Source organism: Choristoneura fumiferana, chromosome 27 (genome assembly GCF_025370935.1).
Source record: "Choristoneura fumiferana chromosome 27, NRCan_CFum_1, whole genome shotgun sequence".
Taxonomy (NCBI): Eukaryota; Metazoa; Arthropoda; class Insecta; order Lepidoptera; family Tortricidae; genus Choristoneura; species Choristoneura fumiferana.
This window is the reverse complement of record NC_133498.1, coordinates 9,687,348-9,704,597: the sequence shown is the minus strand read 5'-3', so window position 1 is coordinate 9,704,597 and position 17,250 is coordinate 9,687,348. Positions and strand designations below refer to the sequence as shown.

Sequence of the window (17,250 nt, the reverse complement as noted above, 5' to 3'; positions counted from 1 at the left end):
TGCGGCGCGTGGTCGCGCTCATCCTCAATCTGAGGGTCGACCGGCTTTATAAAAGGAAAGGTGAGTAAATCTAATCCTTACTTCTGTCTATTGTAAACGTTGCTTGGAGCGCTCTGCAGGGCTACTACGAAACTCGAACTCCAAGTTTGTATCGTACCGTTCCTCTCGCTCCTCGGTATTAAATAGTATAAGTGTCAGAGGGACAGCACGACACGAACTTCGAGTTTCGTAGTAGCCCTGCTGAAACGATAAGGCTGCCTATTCTTACCTGGAATAATCTCCATATACCTGTGTTTCTGTACTGCTTACTATGAGTTCGTGTTCCATAATAGTTATTTGTGTCACAAGGAGCAAAATGGTTGTATTTACGGCGAGGGCGTACATTGAATCCAGAATGTAACGAAGGATTCTACAATAGAATCCTGAGCGTAGCGAGGGATTCTAAAGAAGAATCCTGAGCGTAATGAGGATTCAAGTGTTAACGCCCAAGATGAAATAATTTTGCTCCCGAGTGCTCATACAACTTTTCACACCGAGCATTAAAGAACTTGAAATAAAACAAATTCTAAATAATATTATTAAAGAACAACCAGCATTGAAAATGGCGTGGCTTTACAATTATCAACTTCAAAAATGGCATTTGCAATAAAATACTTAGAAAAACCTTGAACAGAAAAGTTGCACTTTGCTCCCTCTCGTCAGGGAGGAAAAGTTACTTTCTAAAGGAGAGGTGTGAAAAAGTATTGTGGTTGTATTGTATTGTACTCGTATTTTACATTGCACCGTGTTATAATCTAATGTATTTTAGTGACTATTTTTAATTTGCTTTGTTTTTCTTGTGAAAATAGTTAAAAAGTGAATAGTAATTAAATTTTGTTTACACACCTTCTTCTTGCCAATGATAATTTTTCCGAAAGCGCTGGTATATAAAAAGTGACACGTAAAACAGCTATTTGCCGTCTATTTACATAAATAATTTTTCAATTTGTTTTTGTATGCTTTTCAGATCGCTTGGGACGCCAAGTTAGCTGATAAAGAGTCTGAACCCTACCAACAACTTAGCTATGAAGCAATAAGAGCTGTAAGTATAAAACTGACGTCTAAAATATACAGTCTAAACTGAATAGTGTGCCGTAGTGGAAACTCTTCATAATCAATTTCACTTTGATTTCTTTGGCAAATGTATGGGATGTCAACATGAAGTCAGCAGCACAAACGTTCTACCCTGTTACGTGATTCTTCATCATCATCATCCCAGCCTATATACGTCCCACTGCTGGGCACAGGCCTCCTCTCAGAACAAGAGGGCTTGGGCCATAGTTCCCACGCAGGCCCAGTGCGGATTGGGAACTTCACACGCACCATTGAATTGCTTCGCAGGTTTGTGCAGGTTTCCTCACGATGTTTTCCTTCACCGTAGCTCGTGGTAAATTTCAAATGTAATTCCGCACATGAATTTCGAAAAACTCAGAGGTGCGAGCCGGGGTTTGAACCCACGACCCTCTGCTTCAGAGGCGATAGGTCAAACCATTAGGCCACCACGGCGATACGTGATTCTTGCTACAACATAACTTGGGGATCTTCAAAAAATGAGCCTACTCATTTCTCAAAGGGCCGGTAACGCATAATGTTATGAATGTCAGTGAGCGGCGGTTGATTTCTATTAGGTCAATGCAATGTTTTAATTGTTTTATTCATTTAAATATCGTGGGCGAAAATGACACAAATTTACAATGTCGATTTATCATGCATTTATGATATAAAATATGTGAACTCAAGGTTAAGAAAACAAAATTTGTTTCTCAATAAATAAAAAAAAAAAAAATATCTTAAAATTGCGTGGTCTAATTTGGCACAACTTTTTTATAGGCATATGTATGTAATCTGAAATAGGAAATAAATATTTCATAAACTGTAAAAAAAAATTTCACACCATTTTTACATACTGTCCATATAACAGTTTGCACTGGACGAAAATGACACAAATTTGGTTTACATACTCCACAGGCTATCCTAGATATAATGCCATAATTATTTTTAACTTTAAATTTATTTTGCGAGATTTATTCAAATAAAAAAAAACAACCACAAATCTTCAAATTGCTGAAAATGCAGGCAACAAAAATACACAAAACGCTACAATAAGCTTCATAGGTACCGACTGTACCCACAGGCAAAAAATAAGAAACTTTAGAATTCTTGAAACTTAATACCTCAAAATAACGTAGCCTATCGGCCTACAGGGCGACTTTTTCATCTTCTTCATAAACATACTTCGCCTTCGTACATATATTTCATTGTTTGTCATCTGTGTTTGTTTACTTATTTTGTACAATAAAGAGATTTACATACATACATGCAATTACTTATGTCACACAGACCCAACTATCATAAAAACGATACAAAATACGAATGAGTTTCAAACTGCGAATTCATTATCAAAACAATAACTGTTATTTAAACCCCAAATTTGATACTAGCACAATAATTTTTGCCCCAGTCAAAATTTGCCCCATATATTTTTTTATATTTCCCCAGATCGATTCGGCTTTCTCGATGACTCCGTTCTCTGACGACTTTGTGAGTGGTTCCGTCAACTCCGTGCATCGCGAGCTCGGCAATCAAGGGATTTATGTCAACTACACCATATTGGTAAGTTTGATTGATTAAAGCTTCACTTTATGGAGGATGGAGGTCCATATTAATCTTTTTTTTTAATTCTACTTGATGGCAAACGAGCAAGTGGGTCGCCTGATGGTAAGAGTTCACCACCGCCCATAAATCTGCAACACCCGGGTATTGCAGATGCGTTGCCTGAGCCTGAGATGTGATACCTCAAGTGCCAGTAATTTCACCGGCTGTCTTACTCTCCACGCCGAAACACAACAGTGCAAGCACTGCTGCTTCACGGCAGGATTAGCGAGCAAGATGGTGGTAGTAATCCGGGCGGGCTTGCACAAGGTCCTACCACCTGCAAATCTAATCTAATCTGCATAATCTATTCATTTACCTTGCTTCTCTAATATTATTTGAGCTCTCGTGAGACTTGATACGGTATTTGACAACTCCTGATTTTGCCATATCTTAATATTATTATGAAAATATAGATAAACAGATAGTGTTTAGCGAATGAAAATTTAAAATGGGTGAAAATTAGATTCATAGTGATTTTTTGAAAAGTCTATATACTTGTCTCTTTCTCAAAACGCTTTTCTCTATGCAGCAAGTATGGCGGTACTGGCGTCACTTGCCAGTATGTCTTTCTCTTTCTAATCTTGAATTTCAAACCTTTATAACTTTGTTATTTGTAAAGGTAGCTTATAAATTGTTTCTCTATTCGATAACAGGTATTGTGTAAACAAAGAAGTTTCTTTATATTTATTTAATACATTTTTTATTTATATAAAACTAAAAATCAAACAAATCTATCAAAATAAATCACTAAAACTAAAAAAAATATAATTATATAGTAATGCATGAAAAATAAAATTTACGTAGTGAGTGAACAATTGTTTTCACTGTTGCTATTTCATTTCCTCGCCATCGAAGTGAAAAGCAGAGTGTAAAACTCGAGCATTAAATCCATTTTCCCCTCGACGTGTCTATCAACCCTCGCCATACCGGCTCGGGTGGATATATGAACGTCTCGGGTAAAATGGCTCGTTTTATGCTCTTCTTGTACAATCTACTATTTTTATGAAATCAAAAGATTTGTATGAGTAATTATTGTTTAATGTAAATTGGTCGATTTCGGATAAGATAATATTGTTATACCGTCCTCTCACTCTTCTATTAGAGTGAACAGGACGGCACGACACGAAGTTTGGAGCACAAAAACTTGTCTTCCAGATGCAAAAACCCCCAGAACCCACCCGGCCAGCAGTGGCCGGTGACATCCAGAGGCACATCCTAGGAGTCCTGGACCGCCGCTCCAACAACGTTGGTTCTTCTGAACTCTGGGTCGACAGTCCCGCTGGCAGCGTCGCGCCTTTGAAAGGTTCAAAGCACAGATATAGATTACACTAGATAACGCAAACACCTCAATCTGTATGAAAACCAACCGTGTCACTTTTTTATATCTACGTGACGTCTCAAGAGCGAATTAGCGATGTGAATTCGGCGATGTCCGCGCAAAATCGATTCAAATGCGCCGCCCGCCCGCGCCGTGGGGCTCGAGTCATGATTAGTCAGTTAGTGGTCAGTCTTTATATGGGGCCAACCCCGACGTTTGGTCGGGGTTCGGACACGCGAAGTAGATGCATTTGCGTAATCTAGTGTAATCTATATCTGTTGTTCAAAGTCAAAGACAAAATATCTTTACTCAATTTAGGCTATAACAAGCACTTATGAATGTCAAAAAAAAACCACCGGTTCGGAAAAACCTTAAAGTAACTCAACGAGGTATATTTTTTTAAACAGATTTACAATATTATTGAATGATATCTATCACAACTTTATTTTTAACACAGTAGGTTCGCTATTTGAAGGGATCGCTAATGCGGATCGGAATTATTTCCAAATATCCCTGTCCATGATATAATCATTAACTTTATAATACGCCTTAGGTATTGACGTCTTCTTGACAATAGATCTGTTAGTTTAGTATCTGTTAGGTTAGTTGACATCCTCATCATTCATCCCGGCTATGGTACATTGTAGGCAGCTGGGTAAGCAGTGCTGGTGGCGCCCTGCTGCGGCACAAACTGTCAACTGCCTGCCCAGGAATCGACCCAATGCACGCCAATTCCCTAACCTATGTACAATGGCCTGCATAAGTGGATGGACACCTTACGTTCTATAATCGCTTGAACACGAGAGTTGGTGATTTTGTTAAGTGTTCACAAGAAATGAACTAGATGGCGCTGTTAAACAGTTATTATGATATGATCGATATTTTATCCCGTAACAGTAATGTGTTGATAGCTGAGTTGATCGGCTGCTTAGATAAACTCGTTAATGATCATGAGTTCGTATCCTACATATCAGAATTGTTTTTTTTGTTCTTATTTTTATATTTTATAAGTTTCTATTTTAATTTTGTAGATAACTGATATGGAAATTTAAAAAATACTCTGAAAAAAGGGATACGTTGTAACAGAAATAATACACGTTTTGAAGTTTAAAACATAAAAATTTTATTCCTAAAACAATATTTCTATTCATTAAATATTGACGCAGTTATTAATGTTTTACTATATATTAATTAAATATCTGAAAACCAGAAAGTAGTTTGTTCAGAATCCAGAGTAGAATCGATTACACTATGTTTTAAATCAGGTTGTGTTTGAGTTTTTAAATCCTTTTTTTATTGGGCCCAGTCTAAATATTACGAATGCATACACCAATTAAACATCGCTGGGGCAAACGAGTTCCTGAGTGGAGACCGCGAATCGGCAAGCGTGGAGTAGGACGCCCTCAGACTAGGTGGAGCGATGATCTTCGCAGGTTAGCTGGTCAGAACTGGATGAGACTGGCCGAGGATCGTGCTCAGTGGCGTGCAACTGGAGAGGCCTATGTCCAGCAGTGGACTAAGATAGGCCGATGATGATGATGATGATGACACCAATTAAATGTTTTAGGGATGTTTTATACCCCTTAGATAATTTAATACCTACCTATTGGCCGTTTTGCGTCAGTTTGGCTTTCTTCTAAATCTGGCATTAAAAATTACAACTGTAAAGTTAGAAATGAAGTAGAATTACTTACTGATTACGTAAAACATACAATTATTTTGGGAAATAATGAAGGTATTCGAAAATAAACGCAAACAACTAACTTAAAATAAAATGAAAAAATATTTTCTGGGTGTCGTGTGAGGTTTTCAGTTATTTAATTAGCACCTGACCAAAAGTTGTATTTTAACATTTTATTGAGGTATTAGCTTAAGTATTCATTTCCGATTCTGGAAAGAGGATTGAAGCTGAACCACAATAAAAAATAGTATTTGAAAGTATTATACCTGAGACCGGGTTATCATAAGACTCGAAAGCGTTATAAATTATAATAATTGAAGTTTTCCAGTTTTAAACATTTACTTATCAATAGTTGATGGCGTAGATCCACTGTAGTGTGTAATGTGTTACTGACAGTTATAATAAGATTACAGTATTTACAGTCATATATTGAACTTTCACACTTATCTCATATAAATAAGTAAACAAAACTATCAAGGTATAATTAAATGTTTTGTTTATAATAATAAAATAATTACTTTTCATAACAAAGTGATACCTACAGGATCATAAATAAAGATAAATATTTTGATATAATACAGTGTGCTAGAAAATCAGATGCGGATATTTTGAGGATCGATTATTTGCATCGTCGTTAATTGGTTTCAATTACTTAAATTAAATTAAAAAAATACAGTTAATGTTAATGCGAGGATGATTATTTTTGGACGGAATGGTATTTTTGTATGAAGCAAAAAAATATTACCACACAATACTTAAATAATTTATGCGTCAATTATGATTCTTAGGTTATTAATTACATACCCTGAAAATATCTGCACCTTATATATTTTATTATAACATAATTGTTTCAGTATATAACCCGGTCTACACGTAACTATCAATTTTATTTTAATAACTGGTGTAACCACCATGATTGTCGATAACTGCTTGCAAAAAGAATCGCATCGATGCAACTAGATTTTCACACATATTAGAGCCGCGAATAACTGTCCCTTATTTTTACACAGTGGGCTTCTAACGTAACAGAGTTCGCTTATTTTGGTTATCCCAACGTTGGACATGGTTATAACACCCCATACATTTTCAATGGGATTTAAATCCGGTGATCTGGCAGGCCAAGGAACGACTTTAATATTATTTTTGTGTTGATCAAACCAGTCTTTCACAATACGCGACCCGTGTATTGGGCAGTTATCTTGCACGAACGTTATGCACGGCACTTGTTCTTCTGGATAGACAATTCTAACAGTGGGTGTCATCATAGCGGGGCATCTATGAGTCGTGGTCTACCCGATCTTTGACGATGCAGCAAAGATCCTTCGTCTTGATATCGTCGTACCCATAATATAACTGTTTTTATCTGTAACAATATAAATAAACATAAAATAATATAACGTAGATATAATTTTAATGAAGAAGTTGGTAGGATGAACGTAAACAAAAAAAACTCACATTATTAACTCCAATTTCTCTAGAAATTTCCGACATATTTTTTCCTTCTTCATATAAATTAATAATTTCACATGTTTTAACCATTTCAATATTGCGATGAGAACTCATTTTAAAGAATAATTACGATAATAAGCAGATTCAACTTGAAAGAGACGATCAAACGATGTTGCAAGCAGCTGAACAAGTAGCAAAATCTTTGTAATAAAAACTTAGCCTGGTAGTTTGAAGATCTTCAGTCTACCCTCTTTAAGTTTCGTTAAACACGCATGACTTACCGATTAATTTTAAGACGACCCGATATAGATCCGATTTTCATCGCTTAAGATAACAGTACGATGGTCAAGTGGTTGTGAACTTCGTTCTTCGTTCGTATGTCACAAGTTCAAATCCCACCAGGCGATAATATTGAGTTTGTGTTTTTGTAAATTTACTGCTAGATTTGGAGATTACTAAAGTTGACAGTAATTCGCAACATGAGTCTTCGTAAAGAAAGAATTTAACTATCATCAGCATCCCAGCCTATAGAAACACGTCCCACTGCTGGTCACAGGCCTTCTCTCAGAATGAGAGGGCTTGGGCCGTAGTTCCCACGCAGGCCCAGTGCGGATTGGGAACTTCACACACACCAAAGAATTTATCGTTGGAATATTTGAAGGACAAGAAACGATAGTAATGCGAATAATAATATTCTCCTTCTCTTACGACAAGTACGAAAGAGACAGAAAATGTCGTTACGCGCTTCGCAGGCAGGGACATAATTTAGTTACTACGGCAGTGAAATATCAAATTTCTAACATGAATATAAAATATTTTTTTAAGGTCAGCGCCAGCGCCATCTAGTGGCATCTTAATAAACTAACTAAGTTAGTAAATAAGTAAATACCGCTAATACACTTCAAACACATAGATGGCGCCGTTTCACGTGTCAGACGATTATGTTTGGGAATTGTCCATCGACTTTTGCTGGCCATAGTACGTCCCACTGCTGGGTTCAGGCCTCCTCTTAGAATAATAGCGCGTATTTTGAGCTTCACTCAAACCATTGAGTTGCTTCACAGATTCTGCAGGTTTCCAGATAAAGCTCGAGGTTTCAACGTATACGGGAAACGAACCTGGGAATATTTACTGCCAAAATTCCTGAATGAATTACCTGAAAAGTTGGAAAAACCCCGACTTTGTCACTTCAAAGTTCAATATCTCAAAAACGGCTGAACCGATTTTGATAAAACATATCTAAAACCATCGCTAGAAAACCTGCTATCAAATAAAAAAACCGCATTCAAATCGGTCTACCCGTTTAAGAGCTACGGTGCCACAGACAGACAGACAGACACACACACAGACACACAGACACACATACACACAGACACACATAGCGGTCAAACTTATAACACCCCTCTTTTTTCGTTGGGGGTTAAAAATATATACCACAACCAAAGGTTGTTGTGAACTTTTATTTTATTTCTTGTATAAATATTTTTAAAAAAGGTAAATTTCAAATGTATTACTAGCGCATGCATTTTGAAAAACTCAGTTGCAAGCCTAGGTTTGAACCAACGATCCTCTGCTTGAGGAGCCCGTAGATCTTACCACTAGAATGCCACGTTAGTTTTGTAACTAAGGGACCCCATACATCAACGTATTATTATTATTTTGTATTTTCTTTTATTTAATTGTATACTTACTGTAGTTTTTAAGTATTTTATTTGTAATTATTTTATGTTGAAAAAATGACTTTCTGCCAAGTTTCTTCCAGCGCATTCTTCTTGGCAAGCGCTGGTATTAAACAATGACGTGTAAAAGTGCCCATTGCGGCCTATTTACTGAATAAATGATTTAGATTTAGATTTTTTGACTTCAGTAAATCGTTTTTTTTTTTTCAGATGTGGACGAGTGTGCTTCACCGGAATACAACGATTGCCACAAGCTAGCGTACTGCATGAACACTTGGGGAGGTTTCAGGTATTTGATATACATACGTTAACATCGAAGTTTTATTTTTCACTGCCTCAAGGGGTAGTATCTGTTAAGATTGCTTGACCTATACCTCATCGTCATTATCATATCAGCCGTAAGACGCCCACTGTTGGACATATAGGCCTCCCTTCACCTCGTGCGGTCCAGTGTGCAATAGAATGTACACAATAAGTTCAAGGGAATTAGGAATCTAAGGCAATGTAACAAAGTAAAAATTCTTTTTCACATCTCATGCTCGTAAAGTTCGTGTTTATGCTGGATCTAGGCGACATAAAATGACTTTCTATGCACTAGTGCATAAAATAAAATCTTCGTCTAAGACCAAGGTAGTCAGGTGTCAACAGCCACAAACAAAGAAGTTTAATTATATATTTTTTTATAATTTTTAATTTATATAAAATTAAAAATCAATCAAATCAATCAAAATAAAAAAATAAAACTAAGAAATTATAATTATATGGTAATGCATGTAAAATAAAATGTACATAGTAAGCGGACAATTGTTTCCACTCTTGCTATTTCGTTTCCTCGCCATCGAAGTGAAAAGCAGTGTAAAACTCGAGCATTAAATCCATTTCCCCCTCGACGTGTCTATCCACCCTCGCCATACCGGCTCGGGTGGATATATGAACGTCTTGGGTAAAATGGCTCGTTTTATGCTCTTGTTCTACAATCTACTATTGTTTTTCTCTTGTTTTACGGCATGCCAGTTTGACGGCAGTTTGACTTTACTCTCGAAACAATTAGATTCTAATTGCTTTGTCATTTTTTTTTTAAATATTTATATGGTGAGCTTCAGGAGGCTATGAGAAAGGTCACGTATTCCTGATATAACCTAACCTAACCAATTTTGTAATTCCAAAGTTCAATATCTGCAAAACATCTAAACTGATTTTAATGAAGGAAACTCGTTTTCACTTAGAAAAACTCCATCGAAATCGTTCCATTCATGTGAGAGCTGCGATGTCACATACGACTGACGGATAGACATTGGCATCAAATTTATAGCACCCCTCTCTTCGCAGTGGGGGTTAAAATTGGCATTGACAGACGGACGGACGAACGACACAATGATCCTATAGTATAGGTAGTGCCGCCAGAGTTGAGATCACGCACACAAGAACATGTCATGTAATGACAGCGAGATTTTGACAATAAGTCATTCATTTCATTCATTCTCCTTTTATGCAAGTTTATTTTGTAGCTGTGTGTAAACATTCGCTTCAACTCTCATGGCACTACAAGGATACTGTTTTTGCGTACTGACGTACAGAACACTTTTTTATGATACAGATGTGAGTGCCCAGACTCAACTTTGGACGCAAACACGTCTCCCCTTTTGGCGGGACGGGAGTGTCGCGCCTGTTCTAACAGCCACTGCAACGACCGCGGGACTTGCAGCTACAGTAACAAGAAACCACATTGCAGGTATTTTTTCAGACCTCTCCTTCAGAAAAGTAATTTTTCCCCTGACGAGAGGGAGCAAAGAGCAACTGTTCTGTTCAAGTCTTTTCTAAGTGTTTTATTGCAAATGCAATTTTTGAAAACCACACCATTTTATATTTTATTTCGTTTTTTTTTCAAGTTTCTTAATGCTCGGTGTGAAAAGTTGTATGAGCCACTCGGGAGCAAAATTATTTTCATCTTGGGCGTTAACAGTTGAGTCCCTCTTTACGCTCAGGATTCTACTTTAGAATCCCTCGCTACGCTCAGGATGCTATTGTAGAATCCTTAGCTACATTCTGGATTCAATATACCGCTCTCGCCGTAAAACGCCATTTTGCTCGCTTGTGACACAAATAACTATTACATTATTGCTCAATGGAATAAACTCAAAACTCAAACTCGTCGTTAAAAAATATTGGATACATTTCATCACTCACGTCACATCATTCACGATTATATAATAGGTCAGGAACGGTGCCACTTGTTTCGATCTTTTCGATAGAACTTTTTCAGAGACGAGAGCGTTAAGGACAGTGGCGCCATCTTCCTGAACGCACTCACTTATGAAAAAGATCTTGCGAAAATATCGAAACTAGTTCCACTGTTGCTGAATTATAATCGTCAGATTTAGTATTTTAATCAAATATGTCTCACGACTATAATTATTATTAGTTTATATAATATTAGTATTATTGACACTAGCATGTTGAATCTCACCAAAACTCAACCATTCAAAGTCAAAATCAAAGTCAAAATATCTTTATTCAATTTAGGCTATAACAAGCACTTATGAATGTCAAAAAAAAATTGTCAAAAAAAAAGTTCATTATGGTAGACATAATGGCCACAGTACATTTTTACCCCTGCCCCACGTAACAGTATTGCCCCATGTTTTTAACTTTGCCCCGTGACAGCTGCATGTCGGGTTACTACGGGTCGACGTGCGAGGTCGACGGGGAAGTGGTGGGGGTCGCTGTGGGCGCGTCGCTCGCCGCTGCGCTGGTCATCGCGCTCACTTTAGCAGCACTCCTGAGTTGGAGGTAAATATCATCATCATCCTAGCTTATATGCGTCCCACGCGGGCCCAGTGCGGATTAAGAACTTCACAACCATGAATGACTTCGCAGGTTTGAGCAGGTATCCTTACGATGTTTTCCTTTGCCGTAAAGCTCGTGGTCAATTTTAAATGTATTTTCGAACATGCATTTCGAACAACTCAGAGGTGCGAGGTGCGAGCCAGGGTTTGAACTTTGGAACCCATGATCCTCTGATTGAGAGGGCATAGGCCACCACGGCTTTTAATATATAAACGTGTAAGCTCAGTCACTCGGAGGAGTATGGAGAGGTTTCTCTGCGAGATGGAATCAGATATGATGTTATCCGCAGTAGAACCAAGGCTACCGACATAGCTCGAAGAATCGCGAAACTGAAGTGGCAGTGGGCGGGGCACATTGCTCGCAAGACTGATGGCCGATGGGGTCAGAAGGTTCTCGAATGGCGTCCGCGGACCGGGAGACGAGCTGTCGGTAGGCCTCCAACAAGATGGAGCGACGACCTGGTTAAGGTCGCGGGATCGCGGTGGATGCGGAAAGCACAAGACGGAAAGGTCTGAGTGGTGAGCCTTGGGGCAGGCCTATGTCCAACAGTGGACGTGGACGCCTGACATGATGATATTATGTAGGGGTGAACAGAGGGGCTGAAACAGCGGCTTTTTGGCTGCAAAAGTACGGTTTGAAGAAAAGATTAAAATAAAAACTCGACTGCTTTAAAACATCTTTTAATGGTAATACTTATCAAGTCTAGTCTGGAACTCTATTAAGTAAAATTTAAGTTTTACGGTTTGGACACATTCAAAATCGTGACCGGTTTATAATTTCCAGTTATGGGTTAGAACCATAGGCATATTATATTGAGTCAATTTCAGGGTATGCAGCGTCTTGTGGCATACTAGCAGCTACCTACCCTGAAATTGACCCAATGGACGCCAATGGACTTAGAGCTCAAGTAGCTTATTTTGGGTTATTTGAAACCCCTTGATTTTTATTACCTGTTATAGTGGCGTTTACTAATTTTAATTCCTCAATTGACAGCCGCAAATGGTCGCGAGAACAAAAAGCTGCTGGCATGGGTTCTCCAGTCTTCAACTACATGACAGCCAATACCATCAAAACGCCTCCCGTGGGAGCACCACCGTATCAGGTATTTTATGAAGATCACTTTATTTTGTAATCTAATTTTATCATCTACTTACCTACGTCCCGTTGCTTGGTACAGTCCTATCAAAATAAAGGGGATTGTAGCTCCTATGCAGGCCCATTGCGGATTGGGAGCTTTGCATGCACAATAAGCTAGAATCCCAAAAAAAAATCAGCAGACAGTAGTAGAATTTTTAATTAGACGCCACCTATTCCCGAATTTGACCTCTCCCTTTGAACCTTCAGAGCAACACAACCTTACACCAGATGTTAGATAAACGTAGCTATCATAAGGTCGCGGGTGAGCAAATAAATTATTTCAGTTCAGGACTATATAATGTCTAACCTCACGATACTAACTCCATCTAGCGATATTTCGCCTGTCAAGCAACCCTCATTGCTTCGCTAGGTGTGTGTAGAGTATTCCCATGGTTTTTCACGGTGTTTTGTCTCCCATTGGTGGTCAAAGGACTCCTATTGAAATGACGAAGGGAAAGGGGAATATTTTCGAAATGCTATTATTGTTTTTCAGGTGACTTTAGAAGAGAGGATGCGCTGGGCGCAAATCGCCGAAGCTATGGCACAATCGAACCATTACGCGGTGAGATATATTTTTATTCAACGTTTTACCCATTTTAAGATTTAATTCAACTTGCCGTTCCTTGTTGTTGTTGGGTCAAATCTAGTAAGTTCACTTCGAGTGGTCAAATTGTCTTGTAAGTTGGATGACAAAAATGTACAGTCAACAAAGAGTGACCGATGATGATCTAACCAATTTAGGCCAAGACGACGGTGGCCACTTCGATTTCTTAAGTGTTTTTTTTTAACACAAAATTATTTCTAATAATATGAGTGGGATGTGTTACAGGCGGAACCAAATCAGATGGCGACGCGTCCTTCGTCCGCCATGTTTGGTGGCTACCCCACCTTACCACCTGTACCAATGCCGAGGTAAATAATTCACTATCGAATGACTTCCCCGTTTTTGTATGTTTTTTTTTTATGTTTTCCCCTTAGTTTTTTTTAATACAGTATTTGATCGTTTTATGCCTATTTTCAAATTAAAACACTAATAACGCAAAGCTGATAATAATGATTTAATAATATAAAAATAATAAAATTCATTAATATCTTTGTCGATTTTTATAGTCTTACTCACAGATGACCACTACATTGTTTACAAGAAAGTATGACAAAAAATATACTTGGGCATTTTCCTTTTTTTTTAAGGTTGGGTCTCCACTCCGGCCACCACACAGGCACGATAAACACAATAGCATCAAGAGCTAATACAGCATCTCATCACAATTTATACGGTAAGTTTAGACCCAAATAAAAAAAACTCATGCTACAGCCAAATGAATACTACTATAAAAATATTTCAATAAGTTTACAATTTTGTGAAAGTATTTTTCGATTTACATCTCTACTTTAGCCCCTTCTAAAAATATATTTTTGACTCAGTTAAAAAAAATACCGAACCGTACTTCGATAAAATACTGAACATCTGGCAACCCTGAATGGATCTCTATATAAAAATATTTTCAGGCTACACAAATCACATGGCAACTGAGTCGACCAGTTCTGAAGCTTCGAGCCACGTCCAGGAGAGAGCTGACCTGCTCGTGCCAAGACCTAAGTCCAGGGCTAGGAGTATGCATGTGAGTACACTAATGTTTTAAGACTCGCCGCCTATGGTACCATAAGTCATCTGCTGTTAGCCAACTCCTGTACCTTTAAACAGTGTATCAATCCTATTCCACTTAAAATTATAAATGCGAATGTTTGTATAATGTTGTCATGATATATTTCATACATAAGTATTCTACGTGTTCATTAAAAAAAATCAAATAAATTTACTATTTCCACGGGCAAAACATTATAAAAACCAGTACATTTTTTTTTGATTAGCCTATTTTTGTGTCCCACTGCTGGCAAAGGCCTCTCCTCTCTTGCTCCACTCCTGCCTATCAAAGGCGAGCTCCCGCCATCCCACATTATAGGCATCTAAGTCGTCCCTCCATCTCCTCAAAACCAGTACATTATGAGTTTTAAAAAATATGCTTCTAGACACGCACCCACCTATGGATGGTGTTCACTTATGAGTAGTACCATCAGATTTGCTTATTTGCTACCTTACTTCATTAAAAAAAACTTTGTATTCCAGAACCAAACCGGCATATACTATGACGTGGACTACGAAACGCACCGGAAGCTATATATGGTACTAAAGGTATCCCACTATCAACATACACCGTCAGTCGAGGGCCCCCTTTCTATAGATCATAGTATTTCTAGTATCGTTGGTCACTCTATATCCCTTTGTTCCAAATAGGGGTTACTCCAAAATTAGAATTTCATATCGCTCCATCCCTCTCACTCTCCTATTAAATACTCTTAGTGTGAGCGGAACGGCGCGATACTAAATTCGAATTTGCAAATGTCTTGAATTTGCTCGCAGAGATTTGATAAAATAAGGGTATTTTTGCTTTTAATTATTATTATTATTAAATAACCTGATAAGTGTCAAAGCCAAAAGCTCCCTACTGTCTTTCATCCCAATCAAGTGCCAAAATTAATGTATATTTTTTTACAACAACACGTTTATTTTTTATTTTGTCCCTGCGCTTGACAATAACTGCGTGCCTTGTACCACGAACTCGGTGCGCGCGGTGACAAGCGATGTTCATCATATAGTTAGCGATAACTAAGCAACAGTCGCTATTTCCAGACGGTATCGTAATACTTATCGACTATCTGCGAACAGATTTTAGTACAAGGCCTGGGGCGGATCTATACAAGTGTCTCAGAATAGATTATTTTATATTAGTCTGTTATTACGGGCGTGAAAGCAAAGTTTAGATTAAAATCATATTTAATACACCTTAAAACCGTACCATAAAAATATCGATAGTAATAGATTTTAACTGTGTCCATCCAAGCAATATATCACCATCTAACGATATTTTGCTCAACTCATTCTTGAAAAGCTTTTGCTAGTGTATTTTTTTTTAATTTACCCAAGCACCGGTTAAATATTCCGGAATTATTCTGAGATACCTTGTATGACGCATTTTTGGGTGACCTTGTATGAGCTCCTTGGATATAAAGGTTCTCTATCTCCTATTGAAAACACTTGTCAAAATTGTGAATATAAAAATAGTTGATTTATTCGAGAAGCCCCCAAGTACCAGTCGCTAAAATATGCCCGCCCCCGGCCAAAGGTACATAATTATACATTACCAGTAAATTTCGTGATCACAGGTCCGAAGTTACAAGTCTATTGACAATATTATGTAAGACCATCTATCATCTTGTAGTAGGAATACTAAGATATTTTTGATATTCCACGTAATTAGGGAATTTCGCATTAAAACAAGGGTTTTAAAAGTGGCCTTTTTATAGGCAAGCAGTAGGTAGGTATTTTAATGAAATTTGGAAATTACTTATTAATGAAGTATGTTTAAAAGTCAAGAGTATAATGAATGATGGCAAGGGGAAAAATTATAAAAAAATGCTTGAGTAGTTTTTCCCGTTACCCCGGGATGATATTTTTTTTGCTCCATTAAACCATAGTTCTGCTTTCACCCAAAAAATAAATCTTTTCGCAATCGATAATGTTTTGAACGTTTCTATAGTATTTTTTGCTTGTAAAGTATGTTTTCCATACATGTTCGTATGAGAAACCACAGTCAAGAGAGTTACTCAACTGGTTGGGTTGTAAAATTTTCTAAAACATTTTTCTATCTATTGTGATTTAACATAGATTCGAACGTCAGTCTTAAGAAAATATACGAGTATTTAAATATTATATAACTTTAAATTAAGATAAGTAAAGAAATGTTAAAGAATGTACATAATTATTTAATTTTATATTTAAGTTAGATTTAAGAAAATGTTTTTCCTTTTATAGGCCATCGATACCTACAACAGATCTTTTTTTTACTTTTTCATCGAAATTATTTAGACTGATTAATTTTTAGTTTAAGGAAAAGTATAAAGTGGTTTTTAGTTTGCAAATTTGTAGCCAATAGAGATGTTTTTTGAGTTTTTTTTTACTATGGATGCAATAGAACACGTGCTGGTTTATATGTTGTAAATATTTTTTTGAAAAAAAGAATTAACATAGTCATTTTTAAATAAGAAGGTGCATTTATATTGTAAAATCACTTTTGTGTTATGTTATAAGTTTAATAAGTTATATATTGATTATATTATTTAACATTAAAATATAAAACTGATTCATTGTTTTATTTCTTCCATACAAAGTATTATCTAAATAGAGGGTTCATAAAAGATCATTTATTAAAAAATAAAGCAATCTAATCAAAGAATACAATTAAAAGTTAATAAATTAATAAACTGGTTTTTTCACTAAAGTAACTTTAAAAAAAATACAAACATTGGAACGTAGAACCTCCTTTTTTTGAAGTTGGTTAAAAGTAAACAACGTTAAACTGTTATCCATGCCATAGTAACATTTC

The 17,250-nt window shown here is 36.9% G+C and overlaps 1 pseudogene; it reads left to right on the top strand.

Annotated features, from left to right (window-relative positions):
• Window positions 1-3,875: 3,875 nt before the first annotated feature.
• Window positions 3,876-17,007, top strand: LOC141443363 (uncharacterized; annotated as a pseudogene).
• Window positions 17,008-17,250: the final 243 nt, after the last annotated feature.